General features: G+C 37.0%; 1 non-coding gene and 1 pseudogene across 1 annotated transcript; both read left to right on the top strand.

The window, feature by feature from the left end:
* The first annotated feature begins 136 nt into the window (after positions 1 to 136).
* On the top strand, positions 137 to 244 carry LOC149769033 (U2 spliceosomal RNA; annotated as a pseudogene).
* Positions 245 to 5,500: 5,256 nt separating this feature from the next.
* LOC149769032 (U2 spliceosomal RNA) lies at positions 5,501 to 5,697 on the top strand. The gene has a single exon (XR_016419510.1). It is a non-coding gene; the product is annotated as a U2 spliceosomal RNA (small nuclear RNA).
* Positions 5,698 to 6,000: the final 303 nt, after the last annotated feature.

The raw sequence follows: 6,000 nt of genomic DNA, 5'->3' as shown, positions 1-6,000 counted from the left end.
TGTCATTGTTGAGAATATGGCCAGGACGATAGGAACTGGTGGGCCTAAATAATTATATCGGTTGGATGATCAGAAGATAATTTAGGACTTGTTCAAAAAATGTTATATATAAAACTTTGAAAATGATCGATACTTTATCGCTTCTCGGCCTTTTGGCTAAGATCAAAGTGTAGTATCTGTTCTTATCAGCGATCTACCACGACTGTGTGTTATTCTTTTGGATTTTAATTGTGCATTATCCTTTTGGATTTCGAAATGTATCGCCATTTGGAAGTAAACCTGGAAAAATACATCGAGCCAGACATCTTCTTTCGGACCGTTAGGGTCGACGGCCGACTTCAAAGAGAAGACGCCATGAGGAAGCTTGAAGCAGCTGGTATCAATCACAACGACATCAAAGGAATGTATAGAGAGGGGGAGAATGCTCCATGGTGCGTAGTTCTCACCAGCAAGGAAAAAGCTAGAAATTGTAAAGGCGACGGTATCCGGTATATCGCACGCCAAATTGTCGAGTTACGTATCCACTGGCTGCCATTATATATATCTGACAATATAATCCATGACGTTTTGAAAGAATTTGGAACAATTTTAGATATACAGAGAGAAAACACCTTACTCGCCAAGGAATGCCTAGTGGAGAATGGAACCCGATTGGTGAAATTGGAAACCACAGAAATCGACATCAAACATATACCGCACATCATTTCACTAGGCACCATAGGCATGCTTATTACCATGAAGGGCCGTCCCCCCCTATGCCTGAAATGCCGACAATGCGGCCACTTGAGAAAAGATTGTCCCCAAAAGGGACCATCGTACGCTACTGCAGCCTCCTTAAACACCAATAAACCGCAAGCATCCAAAACCACAACACCCGCTGCAACAGGTAACACACCGACACCAGCACCTCCATCGACAACATCGACAACACCTGCTACCACCAGTACATCAACTTCAACACCCCCTGCCATTCCTACGCCTTCAGTAGCGCCCCCATCGACAACACCACCTGAAGAAATGGAGACTCCAATTGAAGAAAACCCACCTACATCAACTAATGACAAACGAGAACTGTTTGACCTCGAAGAATATAAGTGGACGGTCGTAACGAATAAAAAAGCGAGAACACAATCAAACCAGAGTGAAGAGAGTGAAATGTTTTCCTAACACCCCCATTGAACACACCGTCAACGCTTAACCGACCTAGGACTGTACAAGGACTTTTGAATGCGCCCCCATGGATCAGTACAAGACCAAGACTGCCTTATGGACTATGATTTTGAACTGTGGACTCTCATATTCAGGCTACGGCCTGTTAACCTTTCACTCAAGTTTGTTTTTTCTTATTTCGCAAATGCTTTGGAATTGTGTAATTCGGATTCATGTGCTTCACGGTATGGTCTCACTACATTTTCCCCATCACTACTCCCTATCAATCGATCTTTCATTTTCATTCATTGTTATACCTCCATGTTATTTTCTCTCCTTCCTTTTCGATTTCTACATTTTCCCTATCAACCACACCCTACTCCTCATTTCCACCCACATTAGGAATATTTCTAATATGTATATCATGGTCGCCATATTCTCATCTGTAGAAGCCCTCATCATACTTAACCATGTACGCACCAATATTATTATACAACACAATGGCTCAGAACATTAATATTATTAGTCTTAATTGCAATGGGCTCCGTCTAAATACTTGTAGCAAATTACATGAAATTGATCTTTTAATAAAATTATACCATATCGATATTCTAATCCTGCAAGAAACTCACATTGATAACCAATCCTCAGCCAAAGATATTCAAACTAAATTAAGATGCCACAATGCCATTTGGAGCTTTGGCACAAATAGATCATGCGGAGTAGTTTTACTAAATTTTAACATTCAAATAGACTTTTCTAAATTTGACACAGACTTTGATGGTCGATTCATTTGCCTTGATCTAATATTTAATACTACTCCATATCGTATTATTAATATATATGCCCCGAATTCCGACTCTACGAAAAACGAGTTCTTTAATACACTGTACCCCTTTTTGGCCGGGCAACATAACCTTATATTAGCTGGAGATTTCAACTGTGTCACAAATTCCAAATTAGATAGAATCGGAAGTTTAGACGAATATAACGACCTTGCAATTCGAAATCTGAAAACCATAATTTCTGAATTCCACCTAACTGATGCTTTTCGCCACCTCCATCCGTCTCATAAAACATATACATGGTATAAATTCTCTAAAGACCCATCCCTTGCTACCTTAGCCAGTAGGATTGATCGGTTTTATGTTTCAAACAGAATCAAAGATTATATTTTACACGCACAAATTGTTCCATTTTCCCAATCCGACCATGACGCGGTTTTTCTATCCCTGTCTTGTAATTCTTCTATCAACTTCGGTAAAGGCTACTGGAAATGCAACAATTCACTCCTAAGGCACACCGCTTTACGAACTCTCATCACTGGATTGTGTGAAAGAGAGTTCAGGTTTCATACTTTTACTTTAACATTTTGGGATGAACTGAAAACAAAAATTAAAGAGGAACTTATTCGTTATTCCAAAGACTATTCAAAACTCAAGTATTCAGAGTTAAAACGATTGAAGAAAACGTATTACTGTCTGAGAAATGAATATAATACGAACAGTAACCCTGACTATCTCAACGAATTACTTGAACTGTCTATGAAAATGAAAGAAATCCATAATGAATATTACCAAGGCTCTATTATTCGAAGCAAAGCCAAAATACTCGACAATAATGAAAAACCTAGTAAATTCTTTTATCAAACTGAAAATAAACGAGGTGAGAAAAAATGTATTAACGAGATTCAACACAACAATATTTCTTATAAGTCTAGTTCAGACATTCTATCATGTTTTCAACAGTTCTATTCTGATTTATTTACCAACGAACCAATCGATGAAACTCTGTTTGAAGAATTTCTTCGTGATCTACCACACATAACTGAAGCTGAAAATGAATTCCTTGTAGGACCCATCACTAAAGACGAAATATGGCTATCTATTAACGGCATGAAGAATGATAAATCTCCCGGACCAGACGGTCTGTCAAAAGAGTTTTATGTCACCTTTTTTGACATTCTTGGCGAAAAACTTACCAAACTTTATAACATGATATTTGATGCCAGTACCTTAACAGATTCTCAAAAGCTCTCGTATATCACTCTTCTTTGTAAAGACCCTCAAAACCCGACCAATATGAAAAACTGGAGACCTATCTCACTACTTAACGTAGACTATAAAATCCTTTCCAAGATTATCAGCAATCGCCTCAGTAAAGTAATGTCAACAATTATTCATTTGGACCAAACCTGCGGAATCAAAGGTCGCTCTATATTTGACAACGGCCATCTAATCCGAAATATCTATGATTATATAGACCAAAAACAACTACAATGTGCCTTTATTTGCCTAGACCAAGAAAAAGCCTTTGACGGGGTGAACTACTCCTTTATGATGAAAACCTTAGAATCTTTTGGATTTCACGCTGATTTTATCAAATGGATTTCTATACTTTACACTGACATATCCTCCTCCGTCATCGTTAACAATCACATTTCAGAACCTTTCTCTATTTTACGAGGGGTTAGACAAGGCTGTAGTCTCTCCCCCCTTCTATATGTGCTAACTTATGAACCTTTTGCAGTCAAAATAAGGTCGGATACTGAAATTATTGGAATAAATATACCTGGTACTACGGAGACCTGCAAAATCTCCCTTTACGCAGATGACAGCACAGGATTTTGTTGCACCGACAAATCCATTGAGAAGTATCTCTTCTGGGCAGAAACATATTCAAAAACCTCTGGCGCCAAAATAAACTTTAGTAAATCAAATGGGATGTTTTTAGGAAAATGGAAATCTCGCAGTGATCATCCTTTCGGTATATCCTGGATTTACAAACAAAAAATAGTTGGTTTTCTTTTTGGACACAATTTAACACATGACGACTACTGGCATACCAGCTCAGCTCACCTCCAAAATACCTTGCACCTTTATAAAAGCCGAAAATTATCCCTTATTTCAAAGTCTAATATTGTCAATCTTCTCTCTTGCAGTAAAATTTGGTACACTGCCACTGTTATAGATTTGTCCAAACATTATATTACACTCATGAATAGAAATATATTCACTTATTTATGGGACTCTACTTTCGAACCCCTGGCCCGTGCTGTCTGTTATAATCCTTTTAAAAAGGGTGGTTTAAACATCACAAATATCGAATGTAAATTAAGAGCACTAAGACTACAGCACATGCAAAAATTACTTGATGACAACTACAACGCCAAGTGGAAGTTTTTCCCAAGATATTGGATCGGATTGCAATTAAGGACGTATAACCCCAAATTAAGTTTAAATATATACACACACACTCTATACGCTCCCCAATTTTACAAAAATTGTTTAAATATCCTTAAAGATTTCACAGAAAAGAACCCCAGTTTTGCTTTTGGCACTGCCCCCACCAAAACCTTTTATCAATTAAACCTGAAAAATTTCGTTCTAGAACCAAAAATCCACAAACTTTACACTATCGATTTCACTATGGTATGGAAAAATTTACACAATCAATTCCTCGACCCAATCACCAGAGATGTGTGTTTTAAAACCATTCACGATATTTTACCAGTAAATTACAACATGTTCCTCAAGAATATTTCCAAGTCCAAGCTGTGCACGTTTTGCGGCGACATCGAAACAACAGATCACTTATTTTTTGAATGTGAGTTGGTATACCCGCTACAACGCCTTGTAATTAAATGGATCAAACAACTGTCACGAAATTCATTCAACACCTTCTATTCATTCTTAAAATTCGGTGTTCTCCCTAAAGAAGCTTCGTTCCCAGAGCCAGAATTCGAAAACCTTTGCCTCCTCTTATCAGCTGAATACAAATATGTCATCTGGTGCAAACGTGTTCGTGCCTATTTTTATAAGGAATCTGTCACATCCAACACCCTTCTCAACTTCTTCCTTAACCGACTAAAGTGTAGAATACGAGCCGATTTTCATAGATATCATGTCGTAGAATTTCTTGACAGATGGTGCCTGGCAGGCCTTTTCTGTTCGCTATACAACTTTGAATTAGTTATTGATTTAAGTCTGTGACGATAATAAACCATTAAATCCAATCTCACACGAACCTTACATGTGTAAATATGTATGTACGTTAATTATTTATAATTCCTATATTTCAAGCATGCATAATTATGTTTGTATCATACTTGTAACACATATAATTGTTCATTCGTACAGATCTACATCACTTCAGATATCTACATTGTAATTTTTTTTTTTTTTTTTTTCTTTCATATGCACCATCCTATTGTGTTTTTACATGTATATCAATGTGAAGGACAGTGTGTCTGGGTGTATGTAAGTGTGCAGGAGTAAGTGTTAGTCCAACGCTTACTTTTTATTTATTTATGGTGTAAGCTGATACATGTAATTATTTGTATTTTGTTATCATCTATTTGTATCAATAAACAATTATGAAAATTAAAAAAAGTATCTGTTCTTATCAGCTTAATATCTGATACGTCCCCCATTGGGGGACTTCGATATTAAACTGATTTTTGGAACTGGGTGAGATGTCAGGGGCTTGCTCCGCTCTCGCCACGGGTTGGCCCGGTATTGCAGTACCTCCGGGATTGGCCCACTCCCCATGGGGAGTAATGAAAACAACTAACAATAATAAATCCATCTACACCTAAGTTGCTATTTAAGATTCCAAACTTTCAGGCATTTACTTTTTGTAATTTGTAGGGGTTTATTATTATCATTATTAATCGTAATTTTAATAATAACAATAATAATAATAATATTATTATTATTATTATTATTATTATTATCATTATTATTATTATTATTGTGAAGGGACTCAGGACCAATTGACACCAGCTGAAGGCTAGATGATATCTTAATGTCTTGTAACCTAAACTCGTATGCGGAGGCCAATTTCTCATGG

Source organism: Sinohyriopsis cumingii, unplaced genomic scaffold, assembly GCF_028554795.1.
Source record: "Sinohyriopsis cumingii isolate HCF-2022 unplaced genomic scaffold, ASM2855479v2 utg005003l, whole genome shotgun sequence".
NCBI lineage: Eukaryota > Metazoa > Mollusca > Bivalvia > Unionida > Unionidae > Sinohyriopsis > Sinohyriopsis cumingii.
This window is presented reverse-complemented; position numbering and strand designations above follow the sequence as displayed.